General features: G+C 44.1%; 1 protein-coding gene across 2 annotated transcripts in view; it reads right to left on the bottom strand.

The window, feature by feature from the left end:
* GLI2 (GLI family zinc finger 2) overlaps nucleotides 1-22,092 on the bottom strand; it is a 205,431-nt gene that overhangs the window by 172,526 nt on the left and 10,813 nt on the right. The gene's annotated exons all lie outside the window — the stretch shown is intronic.

Below are 22,092 nucleotides of genomic sequence, written 5' to 3' on the forward strand. Positions count from 1 at the left end.
AGTTTTCTGCATATTAATATATAAATATGTGCATGTTTTCCTGTCTACTTTTGTCTACCACTAACTGGGAGTTGAGGCAATTCTTGTTTCAAATGTTTTTCAGCTCACTATAAAGCTAAATGCATATAAACTTTAGAGCCTGAATCAGACTGCTGAGCATACCTTTCATCACATTGCATTATTTGGTTTTCATTTAGCTGTCACAAAACCATTTCCTTTAGTCTACAGATTAATTACAGCCTGGTGAGGTTTCAGCACAAATACCTTCAGCCATTGGAGCCTCTGCAAAGACACGGTGATTCATGCAGTATCTATGCCCTAGAAGGGAAAATAAAGCTGAGGCAGGACATGCAAGCTGTGAGTGGATCCGATATCAAAAGAGCTGGAGCCTCCAGTGAACACCCAGCCATTCCAACACGAGTCAGTTTGTGCATGACTTGTGCAAAAGCCACAGCTAAACACGAACCATCGCTTTAGTTCGGCGCTAAGCTGATCTAGCTACACCATTCATGCATCTAGGACTAAAGATGACAAGGCAGGAAGCGTCACTCAGTAATGAATTATACGTGACACAAAAAAGCCACAGGTGTGGTTTGAGAGACTATGCGTGCAGCCGCTGCAGCCCTGGATTCCTGTTAATTGCTGTAAGTAACTATGGAAAATGGACAGTGGGAAACTCCGTAGAAATGTGGAGAGCAAAGCAGTCCAAGAACACATTCCCACTTGTTCAAAGCAGCAAGATACACCATTTAAACATGTGTCAACTGTATCTGATGACGACCATGTCAGTATATTAGGTCTGGATGGTTAAATACAAAGGGCTTGATTCTTCGCGGTGCCAGAGTGGTGCTGTCAGCAAGCTGGCCAGCACTGCCTGCCTCACAGCTGCCTGACGGCCACAGGCAGAGCTTTCACTCCTGCCGCTTGCAGCTCTCACACTGACGTAGTCTGGCAGCACGGCCCCTGCCTTCTTCCCGCTCCCACGGGCGCCGACATCTGCAGTCTCCTCTGCTGGCCTGGGACGCAGGGGGTTCTCCTGAAGCATGGTCAACCCTCTGCTTTCTGCCACTATCTTACTTGGAGCACGCTGGAAAGTTACTCTCCTTTTAAAGCAATGGGGATTGGAGAAAGGGAAACAAATACGAGGATTTTTACAAATTAAAAACCCAGGTACTTATAAGCCAGAGTTTCTAACACCTAAAATGCAACTGGGTCTGGACACAACTCTTCTGTGGTCTTGACAAAGCCACCTCTCTGCCACAAACTCCCAGCAAAACCATGCCGACAGTCCTTTCCTGTCAACTTCTTCCCATTGCACAAGTGGAGCTCATTTACCAGCTGCTATGGGTGTGCATAAGGCCACTTGTGTGGCCCATTTAGGAAATAAGGGCTAAACAAGAGAGCATAGATCCAGTTGGACTCATCCTTACAATAAATGAGTGCTAAATATATCAGTGAGGTTGATGTTTGCTCACCTTTTCTCTTAAAGAGCAAAATATCCTTATTCTGGTGGCAAGTCAGCTCAGCCTCCATTCCAACCACATGGGAAAACTCTCGAAGTGCTGACTTCATGTCAAAGAATTCTCTCCAAAAGCCCTCAAAATGAATGCATCCTTACCTCACACTCTGACACATCCAGCTATTCTCTAGAAGACAGTATATTAGATCCCCTGAAAATCCTCATATGCATCTGATCAGACGTTCAGAGCACAAAGATCTTAAGACCAATGTTTGCTGCTTCCTCATCGATAATCAGTGTACTGTTTTTCACCCCTTGGAGAAGAGTTTTGTTCTTCATTGTCAACCTATTTTCCTGCAAAGAGAGGTCCATCTGCTGCGTGCGGACCCCATGGCTCTCAGGCAGGTACCCAACAAGCTCCACCCGGACACCAGGGACAATCCCAGCAGTATTCTGGCCTCAAAACCATGCAGAACAGCTAGTCCTTTCCAGTGTGATGTCCTTGCCAACAATAATCAACTGGTGTTTTGGAGAAATCACCAAAAGAGAGAGGTTTCTGTCTGGCTTTAAAGGCTATTAAATATTTGCAGCCCTCTTCAGTAACAAAGGACACAAAGGGGAGGGGGCGGGGGGGGGGGGGTGGCGGTGGGAAGTCCTGCTTCTTTAGTGGTTTTTTATTAATTTGGAAAGGTTCCTGGATCAACGCTCAATAAGCTGCAAGTTTGTGGAAGACACATTAGCAATGCTTGTGAGGAAAAATTAGTGACCCTTGTAAGAAAGACAAGTGACCCAATCCAGAGGATGTAATCAATGGACAAACTTCAGGAAGGACAATTCACCAGGAAGAATTGTGCTGAGACCCTTCAGACAATTCAGTAGGAGCCACCCAAACTCAAACCCTAGGCAGGTCACAGTGTGCAAAAGCACCAACAAGAAGAGATATATTTTAATTCATTAGATCGTACTTTACAAGAAATGGAGCCTCTAGGGAAGCCATTATTCTCATATAGATGTACTCCTGTGAAACAGAAGAAAAAATACCTAGACTCCCTGATGTGAGAGGTCAAACAATTACAATTTCCTTAATTTCATATCCAGTTGGGAAATTAAACAACAGAACTATGAAAGCTTTACACTTCATTTTGAGGAAAGTGGCAATTTAAATTAATTTTTTTAATGTTATAAGAATTGATGAGTGAGTAAAGGAGGGGGCTTTTCCCCACTGACCTTCCCCACCACCCTTTTTAAACAATCTTGTTCATTCAGTGGAAAAATAAATAAATAAATCAGGGGAACATGAAGCCTTTCATGAAAGACCAATTCCTTCGCAGAAAAAGCACCAAGTGTTGCTTCACATGAAGTTGTTTTATTTCATTAACAGTCTTCTCTGCACAAGTCAACAAGCTTTGTTCACAAAGTAATACCCCAAGTTGGGGGTTTTAGTCTCTGGAAAGAGGCAGCATCCTTTCCTGATGCTAGAACATATAAGAACAGCATAAGAAACAGGAGATCTCTGGTCTATCTAGCTTTGGGCTTTGTCTCTTCCAGGCCAGCTCCCATTAATCCCAGCGGAAGGACGCTGCCTCCTCCACTGCAGCATGAGCTGAATCATGGTCATGCTTTTCTAGTTCCTACAACGTCAGAAAAACATTCAAGGGTTTTATTTGTAAAGATCTGCTCAAGGTCCTGCCTTTAACCATGGCTCCTGCTAAGTCTGGAGCAAGGTAGGTTCCCATAACACAAGATGGACATGGAAGAAAGAGATTTGGAGGGTATACCAAGAAGCCTACATGGTTTCTGCACTGGCTGCAGTCACAGCATTCCTGTAGAGCACTCTCATCAGAGAGAGGTTGCAGTTTGGAGTCACATGCTCCTCTCTCAGTGCTACCCAGCACATGATATATACAAAACCTGGTGGCAGCAGCCAGACAGCAAAAGCTACAGCCAGAAAGAACATGTGATTAATAGAAAAACAAGGTAATGCTTGACACAGAGCAAACAGGCTCAGGATACTGGACTGCAGGACAAAACAAAAACAGAAAAAAAAACCGTTAGCACTTGCACAGAGACAGTGAAAACAAAAATAAAGTCTGCACATACAGCTGGCCATAGAGGATAAAGAAGAGAAAATGAATTGTAAACCTTATTATGTGTTTCACTAGGGAAAAATATAAATAAAAGGGGTTTTTCTGGGCCAAAATTAACCCATGGAACATCTGCTAGCAGAGTTCAATGAGTACTGTTATCCTGAGGCTTGAAAGATTATTTTTTAAAACTTTATGCCTAAAACCAGCAAGGCAACAGAACTTACATTACAGAGCTGCAAACCCTGGCACCCACATGTGACTTTGCAGACATTAAAGATTTTCTAATTGAAGATGAGACCATTTGCAAAACAGATGATTCCAGTTTACTGTTGGGCGACATGATTGAACAGCTAAAAGCATGCAGGGAACAGCTCACAAACAGGCTAGACCAGGATGGTCAGACCATGTCCCTGGATGCTAGTACAAAAGGTAGGGAGAAAAATCACCCAGCTGTAAGCACTGAAGGCCAAAGTAGTTTGTGTCCTGATGCTGCAGGCAATTGAAGAAAAGGCAGCTGTACCTACAGTTACTGGGACATAGAAATGTCCAGTCAGAAGAGGAAAAAACATCAGCCTGACATTTGAGGCTGCAAAACTCTTGGTGTACATCTGCTCAGACCAGTGCCTGGGGACCAGCTCTCCTCCTGGATCTGCTCAATGAGCGGTTCAGCTCCAGCTGCAGCGTAATCCCGGTCACTGATAAGAAGCAGTATCACACTGCAGAAGCAAGACTAAGTGCTGATAACATAGAGTGAAACCACTGCAAGGCCAACTCAATAAAATAAAATAAAATAAAATAAAATAAAATAAAATAAAATAAAATAAAATAAAATAAAATAAAATGCCGAAGAGACAATATTATTTTGGCTGTGTAGTAGCTGACATACAGGATTACCTCCAGTGGACTGGGAGGTCAATCAATGGATTTTCTTGCTGTACTCTCCTGCACACATTATCTTCAAATTTATGCCCCATTGGCCATCACAAACACAGCCTGCCCCAGCAACCAAGGAGGTAGCTTACACCAAACAGAGTCTGGGATGCTGGGATCCCATTGTCCCTCCTGTTCCCATCTTGCCTTCCATTCTCTTGTGCTCACATTAATGCAATTACAGTGTCAATCAGTTCAGAGAACTGATCCAGCCAAAAACCTGGTTCTGGGAAGAAAGGAAAAAAAAAAAAAAAGATCAGTTTTCATCATATGAATGCCAGAAGGGTAAAGATGGAAACAAGAGCTGTATCATTTTAAGTGTTTAAGTTGCCTTTGACTAACACCTTGCAGAGGAAAAATCCTAAACACATCCTCTCACATGAGCAGCAGAGACTGGGGAATCCTCGTGCAAGTGGACAGGCCAGAAAAGCCCATGAATGTGCCTCCACAAGGCACCTGGGACAACCTTTCAGCCCCTGGTTCGCATTTGCTCTGGGGAACTCGTAATGGTTTCCAGACAGGGCATGTGGGCTCTGAGTCCCCTCTTGACAGAGTCTCTGAGAAACTATAACTGACCAAGAGCATCCCCAAGTACAGCGAGCCTGAAAGTCCTCGCCTCCCCAGAGAGGCAGCAGCTGGAGAGCAGGACAGTCAACAGAAGACGTGCAAAGCTCTAACTACTCTGCATTAACCTCTCCTCACAAGCTTTATTATAACTATTTTTAAACCACTAACCAGTGGTTTTAATAAAAACTGTAAACCACATAGCTGGACTTTCACACAGAGCTGTGCGTAGGGGAATTCATGGGGCCAGTAAGGCATTACTCTTTGACAGATGCTCCTTTGGGTACCTTAACCCCCTTGGTCCAACAGCCCACTCGCTTCATTTCAGGCTGTAGTGCTGGAAGCTCCCAAGGAAACTTCTAGGCTTTGAGCATCACAAAATTTGAATTTTTGCTTAAAATTCTAAGTTCCTTGATCCAAAAGATTACAGCTTCTGGCAGGGGCAGTTGAGGTTCTGGTCTGGTTTTTTTCACCCCGGGGGTAGAAACCCATGTCCTAAATATGTCACATCACTCAAGCAGCAAAGTCTAATGACTAAACTATGATATATCCAACTCTTTCATTAGTCACTTTAAACTACCATCTCACTCTAACTAGGGTCACGATGGCACATGGACGTGATGGCCCTGCAGGTTGAGCCTCACCATTTTTAACCCTGACCAGAGCCTGTACCAACAAATAAGTTTTACAGAGCTTTGTTTCACCTGTTAAATGAGGAAATCTGTGCTTACTCATCTTTGTTAGTATTCTTTTGTTTGTGTTTTGTATATGGTCTTAAAGAACATTTATCCCACTAAGGAGCACTGTGCAAAGTATTTTAAAAGTTCCTGCAAAGTACACTGCGTAGGATTCATAAAACAACACTGCTTTTATCTCTCTCTCTGCATGCTGCTCCATCTCCCGCGTTAGCATAACAAAGATGATGATGTTTAAGGCATCAAAACAGATTTTTGGAGGGTAAAAGAACAACAGCCAGTGGATAAATGTGTATGGAAGCAGAGTAATCAAAGCGAAGGAAACAGATCCGTGGTGTCTCAAGTATATCTCAAAGTTTTCCAAATGAAACATTCTTGAAAACTGATATTCTCACCCTTCTAAATTGTTGCTCATGGCTGGAAATCCTGCTTCCAGAAAAACATTTGGTGCCCCTTTTTTGTGCAGTGAGGTATGCAAAGAATAAAAATCCTGCAGCCCAGAGTTCTTTTGTGGTTTCTAAAATGCTGCACTGCTGGAAAAACTCAATGGAAAGTGCAGTTTTCTGTGGATGGTAAAGAATTACTTTTTCCACACACACATGCAGAGGGTTTTGCTTGCAGGCTCCGAGTGCAACAGCCAGGGAGGAGCGGCTTTCCCGCTGGACAGCAGGCAGGGTGTGAATGTGGAGTCAGTCACTCACCCACGCGCCGCTCTATTTCCTGGATTTAGTGAGTGGTCTTTGTTGGAGCTGAAAGGCTGCAGCTGGGGTGGAGGATACAAGTTCACCAGGGGTTATTCAGCTCCAGACAGTCTTCATAAAAGTACAAGTAAGTCAGAGCAAACTTTCTTAATTTTTTTTTTTTTTGCCTCCCCCAAGCAATGAACTTCTGAACTCTGTTATTGTGAGTCAAGATATGACAGGACGGTAAAGGACTGCTAATTTGCACTTCGTTGATCTGCACAGCTCATAATTCACACAAACACACAGAGCAAACCAGTTTCTCCACACTTCTTAGCAAAGATTTAATAATGGAGCGTATGGCTGAGGTCTCCTATTACTTAGACAGTTAGTTTTCCAAAACACACAACAGTACGTCTACTATATCTGGAAACAACTAATACTTTAAAGGGCCCTGTATGCATCAAGCCCAGGAACAAAATACATTAGGTGATGTATTATCCTTTCTTTTTTATTATGTACCTTTGCTTCATCACTAGTGAGTGGAACTAAATCGTTCTTACAGCTGTGAGTAAATTCATACAGGGGCGAGTTTCATAAAGGGGAAAGCTCTAAAATACCGAGGTCGCAAAGCAGAAAGGGAATAACTTGGACAATTCTGGTTTATTGACCTCCTGCTGACAACCACCTGGTCACCTCCAATCCAAACAACAACCTTCCGAGCAGCTTCCCCAACTGAGGTTTGCTCCAGCAAGAGTCCAAATCTTAATGGCTTTACACATCCTTATTAGCAATATGTTACATATCGTATATGCACCAACACACACATAATGGAGGTCATGAGCCTCCAGTCACAAGAGGTTTTCAATGGAAAGCATCAGGTTGTCTACACTGGAAATGCTGGTGGCTCTGCATCAGCTCAAGCTAATGGTTGGTGGGGTGGGTCAGAAAACCGCCTAATTTCTCACCAACTGTCTGAGCAGACAGTGGAAGCCTCCAGCTTCTGCCATTCCCAGGCAGCCCCACTTCATGGGCTGCCTTCTGCAGCTGGGACCCTGGACACCCATCCCAGGATGCTGGCAGGAGCAGAAAGCTTGTGAGCTCCATGAGTCCAAGCTCTACATGAAGCTTAGGGGGGCTTTAAGCCCCCTGCTCTGGAGTCAGGAGAGACAGCTGCTCTCTTTCTTTTTGGAATAATTGGCTAAAACCAGTTCTTTTTTTTGCTTCCGGGGTGGGGGGGAGGGGGAAGTATGGAATTTCCTTTCCGTAAGACACTTTTAAGAGCTTTGTTGGGAAACAGAGTGAATTTTCTCAAAATATTTCCCCCAAAAGCATAAATATCAGTTAACACCAGCTCCAATTATATGACAATTCCTTTCTTGTCAGACAACCAAATTTAAGATCCATCTTATACTTGGGCAAGTCCCTTTACAACCTTTTTTTGTCCCCCTTAGCCAAACACACAAGCTTCCAAAGACTGAAGAATCCTGCATGTGAACTGCCTGGAGAGAAGGTGGTGATTCTAACACAAGGGAAATGTGTGATAAAGCAGAGTAGCTTATCCCAGCTGTTGAAAGGGATGTGTAGAAATCCATGCAGCACAAAGATGCCAGGTTTCCATTTTCTTCGGATATTCAAAGGGAGAGATGAAATCTTTGCATCCTGCCAAATTGTAGCCCAACTGGAATGTGTGCTGTTGTTTTGACAAACTGCAGCTTACTAGAGAAAACTTAATTTTCACATCATAAAGTTTCCTTAAGCTGGCTTCAGGCTTCGTACTTCCAAAACCTCAGCTAGAAAAATATTGTTCAAAACCAGGAAAGTTTAGGGACACCAGCACAGTTCTGTGTCTGAACCACATCTCCAAGATCTAAAACCTAAAATCTAAAATCTAAGTTCAGCAGCTCTCAATCATCCCAAGCAGCACTTAGATGCATGATCTACCCAAGTCCCACATTGCTTTTCAGTGCATGTGAAATATATACAATTAAGTCATTCTGGCTCAACACAATCCAGAGTTTAAGGTCCAGTTTGATCAATACTGGCAGTTCTTTCCTCTTCTCCCTGCTCATATACACTCACACAGCCCCCTACAACTTCTATCAGGATTCATTGATATAAACCATAACAAAGGATGACCTATTCAGGGCACCAGCACTGGTTGGTTCCTAATTATGTCACCTTCATTTCTACATTTTCGAGGGAGTTTTACCCTGGTGAAAGTACCCAGCCTGGCAGCTCTGGAAGTCATTTGCAGACACATCTGTCCTGTGAATGGAGCATGTTGGACACCTCCAGGCTAGGGCTGTCCAGTCCAGTGCATCCCAGTACTAGGCTGCATGACCTTGTCAGTGAGCTGCTAGGACACTGCTAAACCTGCCTTAGCACTCGTTTATCTGATGCCAACTTAGAGGTGCTGGAGCTGCACAGACCGAAGGAGCCCAGCTCCAGCGCTGCCCTTTCCTCCTGGCCCTCACGAGAGATGCTGAGGACACAGCTCAGAGTCATGGCCGCTCAGTTTCCTGTCTTGTCAGAGAAAAGTGACAAGAAATCATTCATCCAGGGTGGACATACTGCAAAGACAGCTGATTTCTCTGGACATCCCAATAAATCCTGGGAAATTTGTTCTGCATTAGAATAGAGTATCCCGCAATGCTGGCAGGTGGCCGAGACCTTAAGAGACATGTGCCTCCAAGTTCTGCAGGGCGTGGTGGGACATAGGTGGGGACCATCACTCACTAAGAATCTGACCTCAAAGGAAACTTGACACACACAGTGATGTGAAGCAGCAGTCCAATTCCCAGGACAGGGAGCCACAGGTCCCCATTCCCAAACACTATTATCAGGTGTCCCGATACCTGCAACTGTTCATCTGTGATGCAGCATCTTAACACATGCATGTGGCATAATAATGCTCAGGCTTTTTTTTTTTTTAAAGCATTATAATAAGTGTGGCTGGAAAGTACTTTTGTGAGTATTGATGGGCAGAGAAAACAGCCCTTAGTTATCACAACCTTCAGTCACTACTGATCTGGATTTCCTGTGAAATGAGAACGTAACAAGGGAAAAACTTCCATCACCTATGGCTGGTGTTATCTCCACAATTTTTCTAATAAATGTGCAAAGTAAATGAGTGAATTATGTACCTGCAATGATCAGCTAGTTCATCTATAGTCTATGGCAGCTAACAAATAAAGTATTAAATTTAGCCAAGGAAAATAACTGTAAAAAGATGCTGATATAGTTTTTTTTCCTGGGAAAGCAAAAGTGCCTGAAAGCCATGTTAGCACCCAACAAAATGGAAAGCAATAACAAACTGTAACAAGTCAGAGCACCTCCTACTCTAACAAGTAAATAAAATAAACTTCTGTTGACACAATGCACCTTATGACAGAATAACTCTTCCATTCTTATTTATTCCTGTTTAAACCCCAATCTTGGCCTCCAACGGATCTTGCGGAGAGATATCTTATTTATACATAAACAAAAATAGGTACTGTTAGTATATGCTGTGAGTATAGAAGGCCTAAATACACTCTTGTGGAATGCTTAAACTCAAAATCCAAGGTAGCACACAGTTTTTACATGGACTTACAAAGACATGGAACTATAGGATATCAGCAGCACTTGGACTCCTGAAGCCATTAGTTGAATCCAGGGCATTTCTTCTATTGAAAGTTCACATCTGTGCAGATCAAACTAAAGAGCTTTCTTTGAAAGTTGGAAGAGATTTCACCGAAAGCTAAATGAACATTATAAACATTTTCTCTCAGAGGCCCTCAGTGCTGGGCCGACGAGCAGGAATTGCAGGAAATCAAGACAGGGCACTAGTATGGGAGAAATGGAAGGTAAAAGTGCAGGAAAAGACACAAGGCAGCGAGGAACTGTGCAACCCTCCAGTACAATTAGCTAAAACCCCTCCAGCTTTTAAATGCTGCTAAAGAAAATGAATAGTGTATTTCAAGTCAAAATAATCTGATTCCACAGTGCGGCTTTCATACACGCACATATGTGTTCTCCCATGTGACAAAAGAAAAAGAAAGGTGGGTTCCTTGCACTCAGGCTGACTCCCTCTATTTGGATTTCTCTTCATGTCCTGCCAGAAGATGGGTTTGGGTGGTGGTCTGTCCTTTTGAGGGGCAGTCAGGAAAACATCTGTTTCACAGTAGAAGGAGAGCAGGAAAGGCAATGCACATCTGAAACTCTTTTGCAGTTGCTATGGGGAAGTGTAAGAAGATAAACTACTCCTTTATTAATCAAACATCCACACAGGTCCAACACCGTTAGCAAATTAATCCTTTCACTGCACAAGCTAGCTCCAGATTTTTCATTGCCCTCAGCAGATAAGGAGAGAGGGCAACATTTTTTCTTTCTTATACTGATGAAAGTATACTTTCTGCACCTTATAATCTGCCACACTGCACAGGTTGGCTCTTGCAAGCTGGGCCTCTGGGAGCTGAACTTCTGCAGCTCCTGCTGGGACTTCATGGCTCCCAACCAACTCCCTGGCCCTTCAGTTGCAGATTATCAACCTAAAACAACAAGATGGAAATACTCCAAATGTACCAGGTCATAATCCAGCCCTGCTGTGAAGGATTAGCTCTAAAATACCAGCCTGGGAACTGAGTGGTACAGGCACACCTGCAAGGGAGTAGAGGAAGGGCAGGAAGCTGCAGGCACACATTGAAATTTTGCAAGGGTGTTCCAAGACCTCCATCACTAAAGAAAGTGCCCTCCACTGCTATGGTGACGGCAAAACTTGCTGTAGTTTATTCTGAGGTGCCCTTTCCCACAAGCCTTTATTCATGAACCCCAAACACTTCCCTCAGTGTGCTCCAGGCCATGGCTTTGCCAAGACATACTTCACTAATGGGGTTCAGAGGACTTTGAAACAGCAGTTAAAAGAAACCTGACCGCATTTGCCCCATCCTCTTCATGTGGAGTGGATGGCTAGAAAGTCTGCCTTGCAAGTGGGTAGGGCCCAAGTCTACTAACAGAGGTGCAAAAGTATCATTAATCAAACTCCAGAAAAAAATCCCAAACAAACCCACAAACCAGTGATATCTCCTGCAAATGCTATTAGTGACCCCCAGCTGCATAATTAAAATTCCTTTCTAAAGTGGCCTCAGAAATAAGGTACAGAGAATAATTGATACTGCAGCACAGTATTGAAACCAAACAGTTTTAAAAAATAATTCTAGAGTCATACTGACATAAATGATTTATTTCTGCTGAATGGAAACCACTTAGATGAAGGTGGCAAACTTGAGGTAGCTTAGTGGTTACACTGCTCTCCTGAGGCGAGGGGGTCTGAGCACATATCCACCCTTGATCTGGATATGAAAAGTAGTTCAAAGAAAAGCTCTCCTATCCAGAAATGTGCTCTCACCACAGCCCTCAGTGAAAGAAATGGCTGCAATGAAGACACAATTGTTTTGACATTTCCACACATATAAAATTCCCTACAAAAGCATTCACCAAATTAATCCAGTTCTAATGAGTCCAAAACTGCATTTTTCAGCAAAGAAAATATTCATCCCCATCCAGAGGAGAATGAAACACTTCAGCGGTTCTTTCTTCCCACAGACTGAAAGAAGATATAATTCAGAAATTTCCCTGAAGCATACAGAAATAGACCTCTTCAGGGACAGCACAAGCAATACAAAACACATTTAAGAACAATTATAAAAGACACTTGCAGCTCTTGTCTCATTTATGCTCCAAGCATGCCAATGCTTTAAAGTTTTCTGTCCTCCCTCTCTTCAACAGAAAGGCTGAGTTGCCAGTGTATGTTAAGTGCTACAGCTGCATTTGTTTCTTTAATTACATGAATCTGGCATCTTCCCCATGCTGAAGATAAACTACCATTTTAGTTGAGATGCTCTAACTTGATTTACACAGCTAGTTTACCTAATTTTCTAATTTAGCCTTTCAAGATAAGGAAAAGCAAAATGCGTTCAAGAGAGTCACTCTTAAACATAGAGGGTAAAGAAATGAACCTTTCCTCAGTTACTGTGGAGGACATTTTAAAATGTCAGACAATGCAGTGTATTCTGCCAGTAGGAAAGTGATCCTTTGACCTTAGTTTGCATTTCAAGTGAAGTGAAAAGCAGGAGAAGAAATGGGAGTTTCTAAAGAAAAAGTTAAGGTACAGTATTATAGATTTATATAAGACCATAGACTGTATGCATCAATGGGATCTTGTTTGTCCTGATTTCTTTGAAGCAAAGTGGGATATTTCTTGGTTTTTACACAGAGCTGCAGTGTAACTTTGATGTCTATTCCAGAGACCATAACTGAACTAACCCCCAAACGGTAATACTGCAACACCCGGATGGGGAGAAGTGCGGGAGGTAAAAGAAGGTCCTGATCAAAGAGTGGATACCACCGACCCAGCTGAACTTTCCATGCCAGCAGGGCCGTCTGAGCTGAGCTGCAGCTCAAGGGGCTGCTTGGACCTGTGCCCTCTCCTCCACTGCCATGATACCAAGAGCTGCTGTGTCACACCTAGACACAGTCCATGTGTAGGGGGGCATGGCAGTTTTGGTGTACAGCTTGCATGCCTCCGCATCAAATACATAAAAAACAAAAGGCACTATTCGAAAATATTCTTAATAAAGACTCTGGAAAACTCTGGCTTCTTAATAAACAGGGTTGTGTCCTAAATAGTGAGCAATAGGACTACTGCTGGAAGAGTATCCCATGGCATAATACATCACACTGTCAAAAAGCTTCTCCCATTATTCAACTGAAATTTGCCTTCTCTTAAATTTCATCCCATTACTTCTAGTTACACCCCATTGTACCACTCTAAATAATTCTTCATAGCCTTGGTGTTTACACCCTTCAGATATTTGTAGATTTATCTCTCTACCACCCCATTTGTCATCCTTTAGCCAAGTTATCCATATTCAGCTCTTTCGGTCTTCTCTCATAAGTCAATCCCTCAAGCTCTCTTGTTACTTTTTTTTTTCCTCCTGAACTCTTTCCAATTTGTCAATCTCTGTTGTAATGGAGTGAAGCAGACCTGAATGCATTATGCTTCCTGCGGTTACCAGTGCTACTTCTTCAGTCCCAGCTGCCTCCTCACTGCAGGACAAGCACCCAAACCCTCTTTGGGTCTTTTTAGGTTACCAAAAGCAGCAAATTTGCAGCCTCTTCATAGTCGGCAATTGATTCTTGAGGACCTTGGTATCCAGTAGATGCTTCTTCCTAGGTGTCTGCTTCTCTATTTTTCCCCGAGATAGTCTAGGTGGTTTTCTTACTTTAATTCCATTTTGAGGTGCTGTGCTGCTGCTTGTGTGCTCTCCACAAGTCACCTGGTAACTTCACCAAATGCCAAGTCTGCCTGCCACACTGCTCCCAGCCTCAAGGGTTTATCCCTCCATCCAGGAGGCCATGATGGAGCACTCCTTCACCATAATTTCCACTTCCCTACCAGGTGCCATCACAAAGCATTTCTATGCACCACGGCTACCAAGAGAGACTTTCAATCCATCAGGAGAGGGGACACTGTACCAGGGCCTCCCCACCTATGCACTGACTGGGGTTCTATACCTCTGTGCTAAGCCAAATACAATGCTTTTAAAAATGGCCTGAGTGGTCACAGAAAGTGCAGCACCTCGTGGAAGCCCAGTACAAAATGAAGCATAAACAGACAACATTCCTCCAACACCTGCGTCTTCATAAAGCCAGCACTGTTCTTCCCCGTCCTGTGAACACATCCTGCTGCATGGTTCCTCCAACAAAATTTCCTGGACAAATAAGAAAAGGACTGCGGAAAATAGCGGATGCAGGGTAAAACAACAACTGAGCTGGCTCTCGGCTGTGCAAGCACAAGCCTCGCAGCAGGACAAAGGCCTGGGAGAATAACCCTGGGCAGCAGAGCTCGGCACTGGGACAGGCGCCGAAACCCCCTCTGGTGACAAGGGCAGTCCCCTCGGAGGGAGTGAGCAAAGGCACAGATGACTTCAAACAGAAGAGCTATCCTCCAGCTTTCCCAGCAAGCCCACATTCCTGGCTACTGCTTGTATACCTGGAAGGAGGCGCTGGCGACTGAGCACTTTTCCAGATCATGGTCTGATCTATCTGCTCATCCCAGTTCAAGAAGACATCCTGTTAATCTTCATTTCGGACTTAGAGCAGATGGGCACTTGCCTATCTTCAACACATTCATTCTGTCTCACATTAACACCATGTCTTCACCACATGACTTCTGAAGAGAAAAGCTATTTTACATACCTATTAAAAAGTCTTTTTTCCCCTAATTTTAATTTCCATTCAGCATCTAAAATCATCATGATACAGTGCTGCAGACAACCATCTAACAGGAACTTAGACACACTATATTACAGACATGAATGATTCATTCTGCTATTAAGAAAAAGATTACATATAACAGTCACGTTATAATAACGTGATAATAAGCCCAGCTTTGTATAGACAACAACAAAGCAAAAGTCTTCAAAATCTGTGACAGACACTTAGGTACTGAAGCCACGACAGGGACACATTCAAAGCCATGTGGGACCTATCAGCTCCAGCTCATGGCCTCTCTCCCTACAGCAGAAAGTATGGCGGGGAAGGACAAAAGCTGACCCCTCAGGGAACAGCTAAAAAAAGCATCCAAAAACACACAGCAAGCTCTGGCAAGAAGTTTGCATTTGCCGTCACTTAAATTAACAGCAAAGGAATCCCCAGGAGGGAGGAAATTTGGACTCTGTCCAACATGCAAGTGTGCTGTGTGAGGAGCTGGGACGGCGGGGGGAAAGAAACCACACACAAGCACTGTGGATTCAGAAGAAACCAACTCACACACCTCCAGCAACCCCGAACCCTATAAAGGGCAGGAGCATGTCAGTTATTTACTGGACTTGACTATGTCACCATGTATTGGGAGAAAAGCTTATTGCAGGTGACCTCAAACAGAACTGCTACTGCCATTGTCAGTCGTCAGTTTGCCTTGAGCTATCTTCAGAAAACAAAGGGCTTTTACATGTTCAAAAATGCCAAATTATCTTAAAATGTCCCAAGAGTTTAAAAAAAAAAAACTGAAATAATCTCAAATATCGCAGTTGGCAGTATAACTAACACAGCATTGGGAATAGTTCCCTTGCTGTCTTACCTGCTGGGGTTGCTACACAATGTGTGAGTCGCACTGACTTCCAAAAGAAGACTCAAATGCCCAGTCAGCATCTGTTCAGAAAGGAGAGCTGCCCTACTCTTCCATAATGGCCTAAAGAATTATGATGTATTCTGGATTAAGTCCTTCTAAAACACCTAAACAGATGTTTTTTCCCCCACAAAACTCATTACTAAGTTAAGAAGTAATTCAGCCATGTGAATTTAACTTAAGCTAGTAAATCTAACAACGTCTTTCTAAAAGCAATAAAATGTTCAGACCTTAATCCTTTTAATTCACTGTTTATCCCCTTGGCACATAGACTATTTTTATTCTAGTCACTTTTGCCGTAATAAAAAGTTAATAAAAGAACGCAAGTTGTCCGACGGGTTGCAGAACTAATGAAGACTGGTTTCCTCCAGGTTTGGTGTCTTACGTCCCTTTTTCTCCAGTGGTATTTACCCCAGCTCCCAGCAGGTTATCTGAGAACCTGTCTTTTCAGGTGTCCTTAATGTCCCTTAACTACATGTGAGCCAAGAGGCAGCATATGCCATAACTGGCTGTGAGCTAGAAGTGCTTTTGCACTAGCCCACAGGCCTACCAGAGCAGAGTGCTGCTAATTTCACATTCCAGCCTTCTCCTCTATAGGGCATTGGCCCTTCCACTGAAGAAGAATGAATGAATTTAAGGCAAAGGGCTCCCTAAAAAAAATAGATTTAAAATGTCTATGAACTTCCCACATAATAATGCAATAGTTCTTCTGCCTAAAATAATCCACACAGGCATTGCTACTAACCAGAGCCATAACAGGTGTCCCACAAACACCCTGAAAGATAAGGTGATCATTGCAGACCACAGGAAAGGTTCTCTCAGAAAAGGAAAGGGCAGAGGAAGTGTTGCTTTCTGAGGAGTCCCATGGGAAATAACCGAATTTACAATGACCTCTTTCATAAATCAAGGCGATTGGGTTCAGGTAACCTCTCATGTGCCACCATGACAACATTACAAAGGAAAAGTCTGTCACTGCAATGCAAGTCCCAAACCTGGTGGAGATATCTGGTTCATAGCAGCTACCTTGAACAGCCCCTGCCTACTTGTATGCAGACAAGGCACACTGCAGAACTTGTTGTCTATGGAGGGCTGTAGGGTAAATGGCCATCCTGCTCTAGCACAACCTCTGGATGGTTTCAAGGCACAGCTCCTTATTTACATCAGCCCAAACAGGTCACAGATGTCCACGTGGGGGGGAAACAATAACACTTATGGACAGGAAGAAAGCTGTCTCGGTCACACTTGATGTCACAAAGCAGACTTAACTCATGAGTTTTTCCTCAAAAGGAGGACCTAGAAAACTATAGGCCAGTCAGCCCCACCTCCATCCCTGGAAAGGTGATGCAACAGTTTGTTCTGGAGGTCATCTCCAGGCATGCAGAGGACAAGAAAGTTATCAGAACTAGTCAACATGGATTCACCAAGGGGAGATCATGGTTGACAACCTGATAGCCTTCTATGATGGCGTGACTGGCTGGATAGATGAAGGGAGAGCATTGCATGTTGTTTATCTCGACTTCAGTAAGGCATTCAACACTGTCTGCCATAACATCCTCACGGACAAGCTTAGGTAGTGTGGGTTAGATGCATGGACAATGAGGTGGGTTGAGAACTGGATGAATGGCAGTGCTTACAGGGTCATTATCAATGGCACAGAGTCTGGATGGAGGCCTGTCACTAGCAGTCTTCCCCAGGGGTCTGTGCTGGGTCCAGTCCTGTTTAATATATTCATTGATGACCTGGACGAGGGGACAGAGTGTACCCTCAGCAAATTTGCAGATGATACAAAAATGGGAGGAGCAGCTGATACACCAGAAGGCTGTGCTGACATCCAACGAGACCGTGACAGGCTGGAGAGCTGGGCCAAGGGGAACTTCATGAAATTCAGTAAGAGCAACTGCAAGATCCTGCACCTGGGGAGGAACAACCCCATGCACCAGTACAGGCTGGGGGCTGAACTACTGGAAAGTGCTCTGCTAAGAAGGACCCGGGAGTACTGGTGGACAGCGAGGTGACCCTGAGACAGCAATGTGCCCTTGTGGCCAAGAAGGCCAACAGTATCCTGGGGTGCATAGAAAGGAGTGTGGCCAGCAGGTGGAGAGAGGTTATCCTCCCCCTCTACTCTGCCCTAGTGAGACCACATTTGGAGTACTGTGTCCAGTTTTGGGCTCCCCAGTTCAAGAAAGACAGGGAACTACTGGAGAGAGTCCACTGGAGAGCTACGAAGGTGATCAGGGGACTGGAGCATCTCCCTTATGAGGAAAGGCTGAGACACCTGGGTTTGTTTAACCTGGAGAAGACTGAGGGGGGATCTTCTCAATGTTTATAAATATTTAAAGGGTGGGTGTCAAGAGCATGGGGCCAGACACTTTTCAGTGGCATCCAACAACAGGACAAGGGGTGATGGGCACAAGTTGGAACAGAGGAAGTGCCACCTCAATATGAAGAAAAACTTCTTTACCAGGATGGCGTCAGAGCAGTGGCACAGGCTGCCCAGGGAGGTTGTGGAGTCTCCTTCCCTGGAAATATTGAAAACCCGCCTGGATGTGTTCCTGTGCCACCTGCTCTAGGTGTGCCTGCTCAAGCAGTGGGGTGGATGAGATGATCTCCATAGGCCCATTCCAGCCCCTACCATTCTGTGATTCTGAACCTGTGTTAGAAAAATCAGCCATGCTTCCTTGATGAGGGTGCCAGAGCTACAACATTTACCAGTATTTCCAAGGGACTAAGTCAAGATACCCTCTTGCATATGCCTATCGTGAAAACACTTGGTCACCCATTCTTCTGCCTCTAGAAAGATGTATTAGATACTGATTCAGGGCTTCATACCTTTGCTGTTGCAAACATGCTCCAAATGGCCCTACCAACACCCTTACCCACGGCAGCTCAGGGCAGCAGAGAGGAGAGGGCAGCCTGCAACATTGCAACTTAGGGTCTCTTCAGGGAACAGAAATGTTTGGGAAAGCACTGTTAATGTCTCCAGAGAGCTCAAAACCATCTCATGAGATGCTAAAAGGTGGGTTAGCATTAACAGCAGCTGCACTGACTCCTCATCCAACTCTGCTGCCAGATGTAGGCAACCAGTTTTCTGCTCCAACTCCTTATCTTAAAACTGTATCTCTGAGGACTCCAGGTGCCTTGGAACTGTACCCTCCACCTTCCTCCACAAGCTCTCCTGAGGGATGAAGGCTACATTTGGATGGCAGCAGACAGGAATGCTTTCTTGAGAACCCTTCAAACTACTGAGAAAGGCAACCAGTGCCACCTCACTGCACATTTAGAAAACTGTACCCTGACAGGCTAAAATACTTCCTTCGATAGATCTTTTATTCATAGAACAAACTCTGGCCTAGCTCCAAATATGGCCCAAATTCCCCCCCTACCTTGTCTCAGTGAGCAGCACTAGCCTAAGATCAAGCAGTGTTAAAGCCTTGCTGCAACCAACAAAACTCCTGAACAGAAAAAAGTCACTTAAAATTTAACAAGTTGTTTTTTGAGTAGAGACATCATTACACCTGCTTTCTCATGGTTTTCTGCTGCCTTTTTACCTTGATACCATGTGGTCCTTCCACCCCACTGTAGCCCAATCTTCCCCCTGTTCTCTAACAGTCTCCACTGTAATATCCTTGGTGGGAGATGAGGATCTTCCTCTTCCTCCCCATAGGCATGGGCTAAATATTTCAACCAGGTAGGACACAGCACTTGCTCTCCCTTAGGCTGGTGGGCCCAGCATGGTCACTTGCTGTGTCCCAGCAGTATTTCTGCCACTACAACACAGCTGGTTGCTGAGCCCAATTTGAGCACTGCAGTTCCCCAATAAACATGAGGAACTGGTGAGGAAGGAGGTACCCGGTCACATTGGGACTTGCCAGACTGATCGGCCTGGTGGCAACCCTGCACTGGCATGGGATGGTGCCACCTTTTTTTCTGAACACTGCATACCTCACCATTCAAGCATCGCACTCATAATTACACCTAAATGTGAAACAAACTTTCTATTATTGTCTGGTTTTCATAGAAAACCAATAAATCATTCATTTCTACTGGAGAGAGAACTCCAAGCACAACACCCAAGACACAGGCTGGGATCCAGCCTTTCAACATGGATTCAAATCTAAGCTGCTGAGTAGAATAAATGTGCAGACCCATCCAGTCCCCAATATGGCCAGTATGGTTGCAAACTGGGACATCAGTTGCCATACCCAGCATCTAAGGTCCCAGGCTGGCAAAAGCACCACCTACAATTACAAGGTACGGCTGGATGCAGGCGCTTGCACAAATCCCACTCATGGCAGTGTTTAAAAAAAAAAAATTAAAAAAAAAAAAATAGAAAGAATATCAATGAAATATGTTGAATTTTCAGCAGAGGTCTAGAACCTACCTACAGCTAGCACACATAGGTATGCATGCATGATCCCTGACACTGGCTGCTCTGGTCTTCCCAGCCCTCACCATCTATCCTTTATTTTAGCATAACTCCACAACAGTTTCTTGCTTATCAGAGATGTGATCTGAAGTCCTACCGCCAGACCAACTCAAGTATTCTTTTCTGCAGAAACCCAAGCAGCAGGCTTTCCCAAGTCACGTTTTTTTTTGGCGCAGTGAACTTAACAGAGATGTCGAGAAAAAGAGCTGGCTGCCTCCTGCCCCTGCTGAAATCAGGAGCAGACCTCCTATGGAAGGCAGCCCTGGGGAGCAGCTCTAATGCAAAGCAGCCTTTACCACCCATAGCAGCCGTAGTGCCGGGCTGCCCTTGCCATGTATTCTTCTGCCACGTTCATCCTGGCACCGCAGATCAGGAGGAGGAGCAGCATCCCATGGTCACACTATCGGAGTGACACCCAGGTATCCAATGGGTGGCCAGACTCTGACCTCCCATCTGTATGCAATTTAGCCATCAGTGGGAAAGCTCTGTACCACTGCAGGTTAGGGGATAGGCAAGGAGGGGGTTCAAAGGACATTTTAGAGGCAAATCCCCTGGGAGCCGCTCTCACCATGGGAGGGACCCGAGAGATCTGGATTAATTTGCCTGTTTGCTTTCAGTTTAATTCTCGAGACCTTGCAGTAAACCGCTTAACCTTGTAGGCAATAAAGTGAGATGCCAGCATTCTCAGCTCATACTATTCACACTATGCTCTAATCTAGTTTGCATGTCCGGTCCTGTCATTAGCTAGAGGAAACATTAATCCAAGACAGTAGAAAAGAAGGAGTAAAAAATTGTTTCTGGAAACACAATGATTCTAATGGCAAACATTCGTTATCTAGACCCACAGCTGAGTTAAACTGAAACATATTATATTCCACAAAAAAAAAAAGTTTTAACCATATGTTTAGTCATTTGTGAGCTCTTGATCCTAACACACAACATAAGCTGCAATATCAGTGTCAAAAGTGCCTGATTTAAAGCATGAGAGACAGAGTTACATGAAGTTAAGTTAAAATCACTTCTGCAGTTTTGCAAGCAGAAACCTTCGCATGGAGTGGCAGGTACCGGGGAACACATCCCAGGGTCTGTACAGGAGGGAAGGAAGAGGAAAGTTTATTTCATTAGAAGTTTTTCTGTGAGATTGGCTAGGGAGAAGATGATATAGCTGGGGGGAGGACTGACACAGCTAAAGAATAACACATGGTATGCTTTCAAAACATACAGCAACATGTGACATTCGTCTGCGAGTCTGGCGCTGAGGAGCCTGTGGTCTGGCAGCAGTGAGACTTTCTGCTTTTTATTTCTTAAATCATCAGAGGCATTTGAACTAAACCCCCCACCTAATAGTCTGAAGGGAAGAACATAAAATCAGATTTTACGTACCATACTCTCTGTCAGCCATTGTTCTCAGCGGATTAAAGTGATCATTAAAGTGATGCTGTCTCTTTAAAACATAACGTGGTGCCATGCCAACGCCTGCAATAAGAATCACTGGCACCAAAACAGTCAAAGCACAGAGCTTAATTCTCTACTTAATAAGACAATTAAAGAAGAGTATTTGGATACAGCAGTCTGCAAGTACCAACACAGAGCACTGATGTCTCCAAAGGCATGTTGATCTGAAGGCTGTATCAGAAAGCATCTGTCACAACCAGATGCCATCAACACCTGAGAAAAGTGGGAAATAAAGTGGGTTAATGTGGCTGTGATACACACAAACATTTGCACTGCCCAGGTCCCTGTTCGTAAGCATTTCAGAGGGTGCGCGATAGAGTGCCCTGCTGCAAAAATGCATGTACACTAAAATAAACTAAAATATATGTACACAGCTGCCTTTGTTAACAATAACAACAAAAAATCTTGTCGAAAAAACCCGAATTCAATGGAATTAAGAGAGCCGTGTATTTGGTATCTTCACTGCCATAATCATAGGAAACCTTATAGGAAGGCTGTTTCTAAACACTGTGCTTAGGCAGATGCCTTAATATACATGGGTGAATTGACGTACACAGACAAACACAGGCAACAGTGCAACGATTGCTCATATGGAGTCTCTTGACCATATCTGCCTCTAAGTTT

This window comes from Phalacrocorax aristotelis, chromosome 5 (genome assembly GCF_949628215.1).
Source record: "Phalacrocorax aristotelis chromosome 5, bGulAri2.1, whole genome shotgun sequence".
In the NCBI taxonomy this organism is placed as follows: Eukaryota; Metazoa; Chordata; class Aves; order Suliformes; family Phalacrocoracidae; genus Phalacrocorax; species Phalacrocorax aristotelis.